Source organism: Homalodisca vitripennis, chromosome 3 (genome assembly GCF_021130785.1).
Source record: "Homalodisca vitripennis isolate AUS2020 chromosome 3, UT_GWSS_2.1, whole genome shotgun sequence".
NCBI lineage: Eukaryota > Metazoa > Arthropoda > Insecta > Hemiptera > Cicadellidae > Homalodisca > Homalodisca vitripennis.
The window spans coordinates 196,748,707-196,765,779 of NC_060209.1; the positions used below are offsets into that span (position 1 = coordinate 196,748,707).

Here is a 17,073-nt window from a genome sequence, read left to right on the forward strand (position 1 = left end):
TAAAGTTTATCACAGTACACCTTATCACCCACAAAGTTCAATAGTGGAAAGGACAAATAAAGAAGTAAATAAAATTTGTAGGATATATTGTCATAAAAGACATACTCAATGGCCTGACATTCTGTTATTTGCTGAACATGTGTTAAACAATTCAGTACAGGACACCATTGAAGCAATACCATATGAAGTAATGTTTGGAAGAAGATCTGATAATTTTCTAAGTAAAATAATTAAGTTTCCAATTGAATGTAAATTTAATCATTTGAATAAAATTAGAATGGTAAGGGAAAACTTAATAAGTAAGGCAGAAATAAGGAATAAAAAACACGATGAGAAATTAAATCCAATTAAGTATAGAATAGGTGACAAAGTATTAGTAAAAAACCATATTTTATCAAATGCATTAGATAAGAAGATTAAAAAATATTTCTTACTTTATGAAGGACCATATGTAATCGCAGGCATTAAAAGAGAAAATGCATATGCATTAACCAGATTAGACAATAATGAATTCTTTGGGATCCGTAATGTAAGGGAACTAAAGAGATTCATAGAATAAGAGTATGAAAACTCTTTAAGTGTGAATGACCATACTGATGCTGAATGAGACCATTTTATTTAAGAAATTTTTAAAACGTGGTCTATAAACTGGCTTGTGTGGATGGATGAATGTACAGAGAAGCACATAAAAAAAACAATACATGCTTATGAAATAAAACTTGTGACCTTCTCTTTAATGAAATGTGCCAATTAAAGAATAACCCCTCCAATTATATAAATATTTTTTTTTTACCTGTCAAAATTTAACCTTGAGGGGAATAAGCCAGTTTTTCTTTTAAAATATTGTAGGCTCCCATGTAGTCAGCCTATGCCCCGTCATAATAATGACAAATAAACCTTTTCAAAAAACGGGCTGACATAAAAATATCTGACCTTAACGGTCAGATAAAACAATAAAAAGTATAAAATTCATTTGAACCAAAAAACTGACAATTAGTCAGATTAGTATAGGGTTGTATAAATATTTAGAATAAGATGTGACAAGGATAATGTAATATAGTAGATAGTATATGTAATATGTTTCCAGTAGGAGATGACAATATAAGGATATTACAATATTGTTTATCAGTAAGAATATATTTAGGATTTTTACAAAGTATTTGTGTATTATTATAACTTGTGAGTGTATAATCTGATAGAGTTAACTTGTATTAAACATTGTGTTATGTGAAATGGACACGTTAAACATTATATTCAAAACATATAGAGGTTACAAGTATTCAATTTAAAATATTTAAAACTTTAGTACTATTCTTATATATATATTCATTGATATTTGTATTAATTGTATTGATTTATATGTACACTATAATTTGTGTAATCATTTAATATTAATTATAATTTGTGTAGCTGATATATATATATATATATATATATATATATATATATATATATATATATTCATTGATATTTGTATTAATTGTATTGATTTATATGTACACTATAATTTGTGTAATCATTTAATATTAATTATAATTTGTGTAGCTGATATATATATATTCATTGATATTTGTATTAATTGTATTGATTTATATGTACATTGTAATTTGTGTAATCATTTAATATTAATTATAATTTGTGTAGCTGATTTATATATTCATTGATATTTGTATTAATTGTATTGATTTATATGTACACTATAATTTGTGTAATCATTTAATATTAATTATAATTTGTGTGAACATTTAATACATTGTAATTTGTGTAATATGATTGTAAGCTTTGCTTTGATATTTTATTTTCTTTTAAATGAATACTTTTAAACAAAATTATCAAGAAATTTAAATAATAGCGTAATTGGACAAAAATTTAAAAGATTTAATTGGAGGAGAAATATAAATTGATAACAAATATATGATCAATTTATATTTGGGGGTTGTGTAACAGGTCAAATTACGACATTTGAATATTCGCGGGGAATTGGCAGACTGTGACGTCAATGAATCGGCAGACTGTGACATCAGTGAATCACATGTTGTCGGAATTGAAATTTATTTAATAACGAAGACATTTATTGAACTTTATACGGGAAAAGATTTGATTAATTAAAATGAAGTAAACATAACCAAAATTCGTGTTTTACAAAAACATTAAATAGAATTACGCAGAAGAGCCAATTGTGGTATGAATGACTTGTAAATTTATGACGTCATAAAGCACATGTTGCTAAAAAATTTAAATAAAAAGCTTTGAAAAATTAATAAAAAGAAAATAGAAATACTTAAATTGATTAATTATAGTAAACGTGATAAATTTCGACAATTATAAGAAAGAATTAAATTAAATTTATTCGTGAAGACGCTGATTTGAACGAGAGAAGTGATGAGTGTTGTTTTGAATCAGTATCCGTCGTATTATACGGAGATTCGTTCTTCTACCATCAGACTCGAAGCAAGGAGGTTGTGTTAGTTCTCCTGGGAAAGTAATGATCTGTTGTATAGTATATTGAAATTTAATCAAGGATGGGATATTGTTTAGACTTTTAAAATTATCAAAGCACTGCAAGGTGAGTGAGTTTATAATATTGTTGAGAGTGTGACATTTAATAAACTAATCTCGTGGTCACTTGCTTTGACTTTCTTTAAATATCCCTTTTACAAAAAGTGTGGAGTGATGTTAAATTTTGTAATTATTACTTAATATATTTTGGAACCCTGACATACACACAGACTTGTCTCTGGTGATAACACCAGAGACATTCAAATCTAATAATTTTTGAGTAATACGAGGAAATACAGCTAGCATTGGGCAAGATGGCGACCGATACTATGATGAACAACATGGTATAACAACGTGCCACTGGTGACAAGGCGCGTACAACTACATGGTGAGTGAATAATTCTAAAGAACTGACTTTCAGCAAATTATCGTAACCAACGTGGGAGTGACACATAGCAAATTGGTGTTATAACCTGGGACTCTCATCAAATTTACACTCGCATCAAATTTGACCTACATCAATAGGCGCAGCAACGAGGGGTCCTCATCAAAATTGACATCTCATCAAATTTGGCTTACATCAGTTTCTTACGGATAATGCTAAGGCTCTGTATGACAACATCAAGACGTTAGAAACTATCCAAGATGATGATTGATAACTTTCAGGTAGGCCAAATTGTTTATTTTTGATACCAACTTTGTGCTTTGCAATTTTGTCTGTGTTCTCATCACACCCTATACATTATTTTGAATATGTGTATACTTTCTTTATTGTTTCCTTTTTAGTCAAGTTTCCTTTGCAAAGATCTTTTTTGTAGTGCCCTATCATTACTACATAGGCTACTTAAGTTTTAGAATGGGCCTATACATCGGCTTAATACCGCACGGATTATAAAAAACAAGTACACCTCGTGCTTACACTTTCCCCATATAAAACAGATTCTATTATTATTTAACATTGAAGGGTAACAAAAAGTATTGTTTTTTTAGGAAAACCCATTGGAAATGGAGCTAAGGATTTATTTTGGATACCCATATAAATTTACTGGATTCATCAATCCTCATTCAGGAGGATAACAGTGCACTTATTCAGCATTTTAAAGTAAAATGTGACTGTAAAAAGTATAGTAATAGTTCTTGTTTGATTTATTTCTTATTTTAAATACATTAGTGAGATTTAAAGAACTAGATTGTGTTTTAATTGGACCGTCACCGTTCTTTCCACCATTTAAATGGACCCTCATAATTTTTTCCCAAACTTTCATGTATTTATATGTTTAATTTATTTTTAAAAAAGGTATTGTAACTTTAATACTAGGTATAAAACTTATTTTTAGAGCTGTAGGCAACATCATCTTTTATGAAATCATATTTAATTTTATGCTTTAGGACTTTCCCGTTTTCTAATTGTGTTTTCTCAAAACAAAACTTTTTGGACCCTCATCATTATTCCCCCCAGCCCTTCATATGTTACAGGACAAATGTTTTTCTGAAGAGTCTGAAGAGCTTGTAACATTTTTGCTAAGCGAATTTTCATCCCAGATTAAACCCTGACTAAACCTAACATTGAGATGCCTTACTCTTGAAACTTACATTTCTCAGTGCTCCTAGGCTGCGGGTTCGGCTCTGAGGACCGACATCTGGCACTCACAGACATCAGTTGAGGGCTGCGTCCGGTCAATCGATTTGTCACCTGGAAACACCACGTAGTAATTAATCAGTTGTGTTTTTATTGGTTCAATACTGTGTACAACTGTTATCTCAATAGGTAAGCTGTATTTCTTAGCACAGCTATGTCTTCATTGAGTCAGTATTTCTCCTTAACCCTCCCAGTGGCAACTACTTTTTCTCCAAGTGGCGGGACTTTTTCTCACATTTTGTATTGTATCAATATATACATATTTTTAGCTCTAAAAATTATATAATTATGACATGTTATATATCAAATTAAACTGCACAAAACACACAATGTATCAATGTTAAAATAGTTTACTTACCTTAGTTTAGTTGAAAAGTAGATGAGTTGAAAAACCAAAATATTTTTTTGAAAATCTTTATTTTTATTTTTGGCTTCAATTATGAAATTAAAAAATAGCAAAATAAACTATTCATGATAGCAGTTTTGTTCTAAATTTAATTTCAATTTGAAAAACACACAGTTTGAATGAACTAAAAAAAAAACACTAACACTAATTACATAAAAACAACTATGCACACCAGTTTTTTTGACATTTTAGTCTGTATCTGAGGCATCTTCTTTCCTCCTCTTTCTTCCAGGCCTTAGAGGCCTCCAATAATGTTCCAAGTAAGGAAAGCACTCTCTGTGAACTCCACAATTGCAGGCTGGACACCAAAAGTGGCTTTTACCTCTTTTTTTGTGGGTCCACATAAAGCACATAGTCTTTTTTTCTTTTTTGTTCTTTTTTTTAAGCCTCAGCTTTAAGCTATGACGGCTTCATTGAACACTGGCTATTAAAGAAAAAGTATTATGAATTTAGTACTGAAGAATAAACTAATTCTGGTTGAGAATTTTAAATGAGTGGTAAACTAGTGTGCCACGTGCAAGAAATTAACAAATAGACTTGCAACATACAGTGCATAAATCAACCAAATATTTTCACTAATGTCTGCCAGATTCCAGAGGAAACTGGAAAGCAACTCTTGCTCATTTCTGACCTAAGAGCCCAAAATAAAGAAATAGAATTTATATGCCCTGTCATCACAAAGGTCATTTGAAAAAGAGGAAACTTGGACAAAACAGTTATCACAAAATTAATACACGAAATCTCTTAAATGTCCTGGTAAATAGGTTAATATTTGCATAAACTATCAATAAATGAAGGAGAGTGTAGCCGTTTAATATGTCCGTAAATGACGTGGGAAATTCAGCAAACGATACAAAGAAATTCACAGTTAAGAAAGGATTAGATGACCCTGCATTTCAAGTATGACACAGTTTGAGAGCATACTGCTTGTACATTCAAACACAATTTAGGTAAAAAAAGTTAATAAAAACTCAGCTGAGCAATCAGCCGGCGGCTAAAATTGAGCAAGTTTTTCAAGACTAAAGCTTGATCTCTTATATTACATGAAATCGGAAACTTCTCACAGAACTTGGCTAGACTGTCATTCCCCACTCTCTTTAGTCGAGAAACATAGCTCCAATTTATTAGGGCTAAAATTAAAGACACATGTGGGTAACCTACACTTCTATGACTAGCAATAAAACCGTTACAGAATTTTGGGTACTTTGGGATTATACCGAATACACCCAGATATGAATCGTTATTGGACATTTTGCTTCTACTGATTACTAGATTAGCATAGAACAATATTTCGTCAATATAAAACAGGAATTGTCTTATCGTAAACCCCTCCCCTTCCTCAGACAGAGATCAAAGTCGAGCAGTACAGTAGATAACGTGATTGCAGTCTCGCCGCCCGTTCAGCCGGTGCGTCGCTTTGTTATACTTCGTGTACAAACACAAAAACAAACATTAACAAACAAAAACTAAACTCTTTATTGAAAAAAACTTGTTTTTATTCTTCATCACACTCCGCCACCCAAAATGGGAGTGCCTCCGGCCATCAGCGCGGGCTTCGGCAGCACCTCCGTTGCGCTGATGTCAACGAAAGAAAAACATTCCTCAAGATAGTACCTATCAGTAAAATATCAAATTCTAGAGGGGCTGATCAGAAATATAAATTGAATTGTAATGGAAAGGCAATTATGTACCGTGCAAAAAACTTAAATAATCATGTGATGCCGCGCGGCCTGCCGTAATCGGGATTCTCGAGAAAGATAAGATAACAGCGACAACAATACCGATCACAACACCTGGAAATGCTTGTAAGTTTGTAATTAAAGAGTTGTTTTTTCGTTCTATCATGTTTGTTTCTATAAATTTATATTTTCGTGTTCTTCATACTGGTGTGGTCGGTATAATCCCAAAGTACCGAATTTTGTTATATTCATTTATTTATTGTTTTTGATGATGGAAAGATTATGAAGGAAACAGGATTTTTCCAATCATTTGCCATCGTTCAGTGATAGACTGGTTTGTTGGTATCACTCAACAATGACAAATATCCAAAAAAAATCTTGTTTCTTCCACAGCTAGTGAAACTTTTAATTATTTTAATGACTGTTTATTTTGTGTTGACTGTAAGTACAGGAGATATATTTATCTCAAAACATTTACATAAAGATCAAGCACTGTCGAAAAATAACAAGTTGTGACATGCTACCATTTTGTTCCAGCCGTAACGATTGCCATTTACAGTTCGGTTTTCAGTGTAGATCTCATATTCTTTAGTTAGATTTTATTAATTGGTGTTTTGTTTATTAAGTGCATATTTTAGGTTTAGTTATCTGCCCAAGGAGGAGAGATCAGATTACAGAACACGAAATGTAGTGTATCATTGAAGCATGGTAAATATTCAGTAAAACCCAGTTTCCAACAGTAAAACAAGCTTTTTGAACAATTTAGTTACGATACACATATGAACATACTAATCATCTCTAGTTTTCGACGAGTGTTCAGTCGAATGAAGGTCATTATCCACTCGCCGAGCCACTTCTTATCTTTTCCAAATTTAAAATGGGTTGAGACCCTTACGTGATCTGACCTTGATATTTAAATACTTAAAGGGATACAAATAGTTAAAGGATGGTTTTCTTTTTCTATTTGAGATAAAAATAGATATAGGGAAGTCAAAACGGCAAAAACATTAAGCAGATAATGCTCTCTGTCCCTATCTACTAATTTTAATACTCTAATAGGCCTATATCAAACTTCTATTTTTTTTAATATATTGAAGCCTCCCAAAAGGGAGTGGTGTTGGTGAGAAATAGGTCATTCTGTCCCCATCTACTACTTGTTATTACGCGACATAAGTAAATTTTGGTAGGGTATGATAAGCGGACCCGGTTTTTTATATTGAAATTGGCAAATGATATTAAATATTCATAAACATTGATACAACCAATCGGTACTGATTGATTATTTTAACCAATCAACTTAATCTAAATCAACAGCTCTAAAGACTGTCAAATAAATAATACACGTAACCGTATTATTATTATATATACGATTACATGTATATATAACAATTATTATTATACATACACGTAATAATATGTAATTACGTGTGTATAATCAATAATTATGACAAACAGTTTTCCTGTTTTGATCATTCTCGTTTTGGTATATTTATTACTTATGTAATTTCTTAATTATTTGAGCTTTCCTATATGTCTACATATTTATATTTTAAATTAAAACACATCATTGTTATTTAGGACTACAGATATTTTATATCAATTAATAGCCTAGGAATCGAGATGCAAATATTAGGTATCGATGATTATATTCTTCGAAATAAAAAACCGGGTGTCCGCTTATCGCACCCTACCCGTAGATTTAAAGAATAAAGTTTGTTCTTTCTAATAATTTATTTTTTTGGTACCAATTTACAAAATCATGACCATGGAAAGGTATGTTCATTTTTTTTCCTGAAAACTACAATTTTTCCTGAAAACAATAGTGAAAAAAAAAAATTCGTCGGCAACGAAAATTAAAGGAGTTACGATTTTTTGAAATTTTCTGAAAACTCTGTTGTTGACAGTTCCTCTGGCAACACTATCCATATTTGACAGTCTCAAATACAGAAGGGACGCCATTTTGAACTATTTTGTTCCTCCGTGTCTATTCTTAACCTCCTTATTTGACAGATTGGTATTACTCCGCGGCTCTCTCAAATGAAGAAGGGACGCCATTTTAAACTAGTTCAGTAGTGGTAATGGCGCACCTTTGTGTTGGATGTTCGTTATCTTACGTGGAAGCAATTCGTAAAGACGAGTATGGAGTGTTGCAATTTTATGTAAACCACGGGGCTTACAACCGGACTAGGCGTTGTGGTAATAGGAAGTGTGGCAACGAACTCGTTGTTAACGAATTTGGGGACTTCTTTTTTCGGTGTGGAAAGTACTACACGCCTGCACCGAAACGAAAGAAAATTAAGTGCCGGTTTACTGTCAGTGCGAAAAAAGGGGACTTTCTTTGAAAACGCACATTTACCATTGACGGACATTTTTTATGTTGTTGCGTCAATATTGTGTCTAGTGCCGCGCGACAAGATTACCTGGAAAAGAACTTTAATATTAGTTCTAAAACAGCTGTAGACTGGTATTCGTTTTGTCGGGAAGTATTTGTTGACCATGTGGCCAATAATGATGTTACATTAGGTGGAGTTGGCCACATTGTGGAAATTGACGAGGCAAAATTTGGTAAAAGAAAATATAATAGAGGAAGACTTATTGAAGGGCAGTGGGTGTTTGGTGGTATAGACCGTACCACACATGAAACATTTTTAGTGCCGGTAGAGAAAAGGGACAAGGAAACTCTCTTAAAAATAATAAAAGAAAAAATTGTACCGGGAAGTACAATTATTAGTGATTGTTGGCGTGCGTACGACTGCTTGGAGGACGAGGGGTTTGTGCATGAGACAGTTAACCACTCAAAGGAGTTTGTGGACCCACGCACTCACGCCCACACAAATACCATCGAGCGGACGTGGAGAAGTGTAAAAGACAAAATTCCGCGTTACGGCAGGAAAAAAACTCATTTTGTGGGGTATTTGGGTGAATACCTTTTTAAGGCGAAATACCCAAACCTCAATGAGCGGATCCACCATTTCTGGGTTGCGGCTGCAAAACTGTACCCACCTGAACATTAAGGTAAGTGATAAGTTACTTAAATGATAGTGACTAGTACGTTAATCCTCTCATCGATGCCTGCCCGCTGCGCAGTGCTGCGCACTGCTTGCTCTTTTAGTAAAAAAAATTAACTCGAGCTTGCAAAAGTTGAATTCCAGATCACGTGATGCCCCTGCTCCTTAACGCAATAATGCCTGAAAGGCATCAATATAATACAATAATATTCTTTCCCCCCAGTTTATATGCACCTGTGATAATAATGCTAGGCTATAAATGCCCAACCCATGAAAAAAAAGTCCATTTTCCATGGTCACGGTATTGTAAATAAATACCATTTTTTTTTATATTTAGCCTACCTGTTAGGTAAAGGTCTTCCAAAAATAGTGGCCTCCGAATAATACCAAAGTAGCCTATGACTAATTTCCACCACCTAAAACTATACACCCTGTAGTATTCTTCAGAAAGACAGGCACAATACACAAATGATATTGAAATTGACTAGCAACTCTTAACTATAATTTCATTGATACCATTGATGCAAACCACTAATCAACCTAAACCTCAGTTCTAAGGTAAATTGCCAACTCATTTGTTGTAAGCCTAAATCTTCTAACATGAAATACAAAAAAACATTCTCATTTGTTCAACAATAGGTAGTGTATCTTCATTGACCTAGGCATAGAGATTAGACCTAGTCTTTAAATGTAGTTATAAACTAGTAATCATGACCTAACCAAAGTGTTACTGTAGAGGTGAGATGTAAAAGCTTATATTTGTAATTTGGTCTGGAATTTGGGATAAGCGTCTTATACACTACATATCAATAAATTATATGAGTATATTGCTCTTAAGTACAGTTCATACTTCTTATGAGTTCCCATTTTATTGTTTTAGGGACTATCCTAAAAACAGTAAAATGGTTTTTCACTAAGGGTATATACTTAATAACACAAAAATAACGTCATACCGGCAAATAAATACGTTGCTCCACAGCAGGAGAGATGCAAGTGTTCTTAACCGAAACGCGGCTAAAGAGAAGGGATTACAAGGAACTCTTCGTGTAGGCTACCACCTACATGGGCTGAACGCCTGAACATAACCTCCTAGAGTGGTGTGGTAGCATACAAGCTCTTCTTCTTCTTTCTTCTTGTTTGCTGAGTTTTAGCAGGTTCTGCTTACTTTGAGCATGGAACCTCGATAAACATTCTTGTATGTAACGTCACTTTCAAGACTTAAGTTATGTTAGTTTGTGTTTTTTATTTTTGTTATATTACCTTATTTATAGATTTAAGGAAAACTTACAATTTCCAATATTATTTTCCATATCAAAGCTTGTTAAAAGATCTTTCAATATATAAGGTGGATCTATTTTCTTCGCTTTCAGTTTAGTGAGCAATTCATGTCTGAAGTCGTTATATTGCACACAATCAAAGATTAAATGGTTGAAGACTTTCTATGGAACCTGCATTGCATTTGAGGCATAACGGAGTGAAATAACAATTTATCTTAAATAGGGTTTCATTAACCCAAGCATGTCCAATTCTTAGTCTATTTATCGTTACTATTTTATTTCTACTCAGTTTGTAATTATTATACCATGGGGAGGGGCTATCAGGGGCAAGTAGTGATTGTTTAATTGTGCCAACAAAATCTTCCAATGACACTTTAAAATCTGTTGGTTCTTCACCTGCTTGGGTTGCCTCTTTTGCCAGCCTATCTACATGTTCATTGGGACCTATCCCCACATGACTTGGTACCCATTGAAAAGTGAAGTATTTTATTACCTCTCATCATGCAGATTGTAATGGCTGATGCCAGATTTTCTTCATAATCTGCTGAACTTGCTGCCTTTATGGCTAGTATAGCAGCTTTTGAGTCAGAACATACTACAATGTTATCATAATTTTGTTCGTTTGCTATTTCAACAGCTTTCTTTATGGCATACAGTTCTGCGGAATAGCTGGATGCCTGGTTTGGAAGTTTATATTTGTATTCTATTTTTTAAGTCCTGTATATACACGGCAGAGCCTGCGCCATCCTTGCTTCGTGAGCCATCAGTGTAAATTCTTAGATAGTTTTCATATTTCTTTCTCATTAATTCTAGAAATAATGCTTTAATGGCTTCAGGTGGGAGTAATGATTTTTTCCCAACTGTGTCATCAATCTGTAGTTCAAATGATATTTTTAAGTTCTTAAGCAGTAGGGGGCTATCAACGAATTCCAAAAGATTTGAATCACTTACTGCAATATTGTTTAGATTCGCCAGATTATCTACTGTGTTCACCAGTTCCATGTATAGAGGTTTGGTTTTTTTTGACCCAGTACTTATGATGATAAGCTACTGCATGTAAATATCTTATATTCACATAGCATGGGTGTTGTGGATTACTTAGTGTTTTAAACAATATTTTCTCTGTTAAGAATTCTCTCCTTATATGTAAGGGAGGTAATGCTGCCTCTGCATGCAGAGTATTAGTTGGGGAAGATTTCATAGCTCCGAGAATGCATCTTAAAGCATGGTTTTGGACTATTTGTAGGCTTTTAAGGTTGACTTTTGGGGCATGACCAAAAATAAAGCAACCATACTCCAGCTTAGATCTAATTACACTTTTATATACCTTTGTTAGAAGCTGCGGGTGGACACCTAGCCTCCCACAAGCCAGTGACCTCAGGATGTCAAGGTCTTTTAGGGATTTGCTTACCAGTGATTGGATGTGCTCCTTAAAGTTTAATTTATTATCGATTATAATACCTAAGATCTTATGGCTATTGACTACAGGAATGACTTGATTGTCAACAGTCAATGTGGGATTTATGATTTCTTTCCTTCTACTTATTACGATAATTTTACACTTTCTTGGATTTATATTAAGTGATACCTTTAACAGGTATTGTTCAAGGCTGGACAAGGCTTCTTGGATCCCAGCTGCACTAATGTCTAGCTCTTTATGACTATAGATTAGGGTTATGTCATCTGCGTACAGTAGAGGTTGTACCTGTCTTGGCATATACCTACCGATGTCTGCAGTATACAGTGAAAATAATATTGGACTGAGCACACACCCCTGGGGAAGGCCTCTATATGCAGTTCTGATGAAGGTACCCTGATTGCTGATGAAGGTCAACCTTCTACAACTAAACCATTTAAAAATGTGCATTATAAATTTTGTTGGGATTCCTAAAACATATAACTTACTTGCAAGTGTTGGTATGGAGACTGAGTCATAGGCGCTACTTAAGTCCAGGGATGCAACAACTGCAGTTCTATCGTTTGTAAGGCTTACCTGAGCTTCGGTTATCAGGGTCAAGCAGGAAGTCATTGCTTCCACTCTTCTTTTTGAAACCAAATTGGTTGTCAGGAATAAGTTTGTTCTTAGTGGTAAACCATTCTAGGCGGTATTTAATCATTAAATTGAATATTTTCATAATACAGGATATTAAATGAGATAGGCCTATATGAGTTTTCAGATGTCCTATCTTTTGTTGGTTTTTAATATACCTGATTACCTTTATGTTTTTCAGGTATTCCGGGATGCTCTTTCCCTGCCAGATGTTGTTAAAGACAATTAGCAGAAGGGTTTTGGCTGAAGGGGGCAACATTCTTAAGATTAAATAGTTAATACCATCCAATCCAGGGGCGGTGGACTTGGACCTAGATTTGATGGCATGTTCCAGTTCGATTTCTTTGAATTCACCCTCAAGTTGGTGATTATTACTATTTTTCATGAAGATGGGGAGGTCAATTTCTGATTTTTCTGGAACATAATCTGGGGAGATAGTTTTCATGAATTTATAGCTTAGGTCCTTGTCATTTGCTAAATACTTTTCGAAACTATTTGAAGCATTCTTTCCTTGCTTTAGTCCATTTATCATTTGCCATATTTGAGAGTTATTATTATAATTTTAATCTTTCGCATAGTGAATGCCATGCAGATTGTTTAGCTTTGACTATGATTTGTTTTGCTTCATAATGAGCTTTTTTGTAGTGGCTATAGTTAACAGGTGTCATCTCCTTCGTAAATTGGCTAAAATACCTTCTTCTGATGGCAACTGCCCTGGAACACTCTGGTGTCCACCAGGATTTTGAGTTAAAAACCAATATACCTTTTGGGCCATTGTGATATTTTGGCACTGCATTTATAATTGATTCTTTCAGAACTTTCATAAAATCCTCATATTCTATGTCACCTTTGGCCTTGACAGTTAGAATTTGTACAGAGGCTTTCTCGGCAGTATTGGAGAATGCACACCAGTCTGCTTTTTTGAAGTTTCTATCCTGGAAACTTGCCTGGTCTAAAAATGGTGTGGGATTATTTTGGTTTTGAACATTCATATCTATAACAATAGGGTAGTGGTCACTACCCATCGAGTCCTTCATCACTTTCCAAGAAAGGATCCTCTGTTTCAGTTGAAATGTTGCAAAGGTAAGATCAATGGTAGAGGGTCTCCTACCAGGGGATCCTACTGTGGTACTGGATTTATCATTGAGGAGAATATAATGTGAAAATCATAGTAAGTATTGAAAATTTGAATTCCTCTATAATCCTTCCGCCCATCACTGGACCAGTAGGGGTGTTTAGCGTTAAAGTCCCCACATAAGATTGAGAATTCTTTTTGCAAAAGAAATAATTTGTTCCATAGAGTTTGATCTAATTTGTTTGGAGCGCAATAGCAGTTGTATATAAATAAGGATTTTTCTAAGTTTAATATTTCAATACCTGTAAACTGGATTGGATAGTTTTCCAGGCCTGGAACTGGTACCACTTTACATTCTAGAGATTTGTGTACTAGGATTGCTGTACCACCATACCCATCATATCTGTCATTCCTTACCGTGCTGAAATTTTTAAAGGTAAAATTTTCTTCTGGATATAACCAGGTCTCCTGGAGTACAATGAGTTTTATGTTATTAATTGTAACAAAATGTTCTAATTCAGCCCGTTTTGACTTAAGAGACTGAATATTCCATTGTATAATCCTAAGAGGTGGATTGTTTGTCATTACTGACGATGTCAAATACCCACTGACAAGCCTACGAGAATCTGTTTAATATTTTCTAGAAACTATATTGACAGCTTGCATCGGGTTGCCAGCATTATCGGCAGCTGCATTTATCATTAGCTTTTCAAAATATTAATTTTGCCTGGAATTCCTCCATCGATTTTTTTGAGGTGGGCTCTTTCATCCTCAGTAAGCTCACCTGACCTACTTTGCTTAGGACTAGGCCTATAACCTTCAGCAATTTTTCCTTTTGTAGGGATATTTGATGAGGGTTTTAAATTTCTGTTTTCTAGACACAGTTGTGTTCTTGTTGTTAAAAGGTGCTCGTCTGTCCTTTGGCTTTCTAGTGAGATGTTGCCATCCACTTTCTTCCGTTATCTCACCCTCATCTTCGCTGCCAATTAAAGTGTTATAGTAATTATCTGCGAGAATCGGTTTTTGAATAGGCCTAATAGAGTTAAGTTGAGGGAAGTCTTTTATGACTTGTGACGTTATGACTGACCACTGATGAGAAAGATTTGTGAGGTTTAAACTTGTGTGCCTGGTGTGTGGCTCTTTGTATTAATTGCTTGAGAGGCAGTGAAGAAAATCTACATTATATTCTGACATTCTGACCCCTAATTAGCTACTTGTTTCTTAAACTCTGGACATGACTTGGAAAAGCTGGGGGGCATACAAGCTCCTCATTGCAGCAGAGAAATGACCACCGTGAAGTTAGCGTCACTTTATCGTCCGTCTGTATTCCGTGCAACAATGTTGCAGTCAAACAATCTGAAGGCGCTAACAAACATTCAAAATCTGAAATAATAGTATAACTAATTATTAAAAAACGATCTTTCACAAAATCTACACAGTTTTTCCTATTTATTATTTACCACAAAAGGTTTCCCGTTAAATGTATAATAAATAAAATCCCAAATATAATAACTAAAGTGTAAAAATGTATCCTTAAAAGGGCGTTCTCTACTAAAAACCACTCCTGAGACTAAACCAAACAAGTGCCCGCAATTAAACTTTGTACACAGGTGCTCAATAACCTGAACTTTAATATACCAACGTTAAATAGGTGGTGTCGGCCGTCAGAGGTCCTATCGTCTAATTTAAATGCACCGTTAGACGGACGTTCTCGAATAAAAGTCACTCTTGAGAGTTAACCAAACTAGTGCCGCAATGGAGACTTTGTACACAGATGCTCTGTAACCTCAACTTTAATATACCAACGTCAAAAATGTGGTGTCGGCCGTCAGAGGTCCTATCATCTAATTTAAATTCACCGTTAGACGGGCGTTCTCGTTATAAAAGTCACAACTGAGAGTTAACCAAACAAAGTGCCCGCAATGAGACTTTGTACACAGATGCTCTGTAACCTCAACTTTAATATACCAACGTCAAAAATGTGGTGTCGGCCGTCAGAGGTCCTATCATCTAATTTAAATTCACCGTTAGACGGGCGTTCTCGTATAAAAGTCACTCCTGAGACTTAACCAAACAAGTGCTCGCAATTAAACTTTGTACACAGATGCTTTGTAAGCTGAAATTTAATATACCAACGTCAAAAAGGTGGTGTCGGCCGTCAGAGGTCCTATCGTCTAAATTAAATGTACCGTTAGTCGGGCGTCCTCGTATAAAAGTCACACCTGAGAGTTAACCAAACAAGTGCCCGCAAAGAGACTGTGTACACAGATGCTTTGTAAGCTGAATTTAATATACCAACGTCAAAAAGGTGGTGTCGGCCGTCAGAGGTCCTATTGTCTAATTTAAATGCACCGTTAGACGGGCGTTCTCAAATAAAAGTCACTCCTGATACTAAACCAAACAAGTGCCCGCAATAAAACTTTGTACACAAATGCTCTGTAAGCTGCACTTTAATATACCAACGTCAAAAAGGTGGTGTCGGCCGTCAGAGGTTCTATCGTCTAAATTAAATGCACCGTTAGACGGGCGTCCTCAAATAAAAATCACTCCTGGGACTAAACCAAACAAGTGCCCGCAATGAGACTTTGTACATAGATGCTCTGTAAGCTGAAATTTAATATACCAACGTCAAATAGGTGGTGTCGGCCGTCAGAGGTCCTATCGTCTAATTTAAATGCACCGTTAGACGGGCGTTCTCAAATAAAAGTCACTTTTGATACTAAACCAAACAAGTGCCCGCAATAAAACTTTGTACACAAATGCTCTGTAAGCTGAAATTTAATATACCAACGTCAAAAAGGTGGTGTCGGCCGTCAGAGGTCCTATCGTCTCATTTAAATGCACCGTTAGACGGGCGTTCTCGTAATAAAAGTCACTCCTGAGACTAAGCCAAACAAGTGCCCGCAATGAAACTTTGTACACAGATGCTCTGTAAGCTGTAATTTAAGGGAGAAACATTCACTGAAAAAAATGGGGTCTCTCATAGTAATAGACCACGCAAGGTAACTGAAAATGTATGGGACTTGGTAAAACCCACCTTCAGACCGATACCTAGTCGTGAATCTCATTACAGTAGAGATAAGTCAAAGAAGCGGTATTTGAAAATCCAAACCTCAGCCCTAAAAAGTTGTATGAAGTGTTTTCATATATATATATATATATATATATATATATATATATATATATATATATTATATATATATATAAGTAGATAATAATATGGGGTTTCCTGGCGCACTTTCGGAGCCGACCGAAAAGCAATGTAAAATACTGTTCAATGTACCATAAAGGAAGCTGAGAAATAACACAGCAAATCTCAATGAAAAATTAACCGAATCTACAGTCGTTCGTCTCCAAAAGCGATCGGTACATTACTATCTACTCTGTGGAATGAAAAATTAACCAAATCTACAGCTGTTTGCTTCTACTTTCTTAAGCTG

General features: G+C 34.6%; 1 protein-coding gene across 4 annotated transcripts in view; it reads right to left on the reverse strand.

Annotated features, from left to right (window-relative positions):
- Positions 1 to 17,073, reverse strand: part of LOC124357989 (single-stranded DNA-binding protein, mitochondrial-like) — a 151,822-nt gene that overhangs the window by 60,025 nt on the left and 74,724 nt on the right. For 3 of the 4 annotated variants that reach the window (XR_006922017.1, XR_006922015.1, XR_006922016.1), the window contains exons 1-2: positions 10,185 to 10,318; positions 4,093 to 4,192 (exon numbers count right to left, since the gene is read on the reverse strand). The exons of the other annotated variant lie outside the window; for it this stretch is intronic. The gene's annotated coding sequence lies outside the window, so the exon portion shown is untranslated. Of the gene's footprint in view, positions 1 to 4,092; positions 4,193 to 10,184; positions 10,319 to 17,073 lie in introns of those variants that run through there. 4 annotated transcript variants of the gene reach the window in all.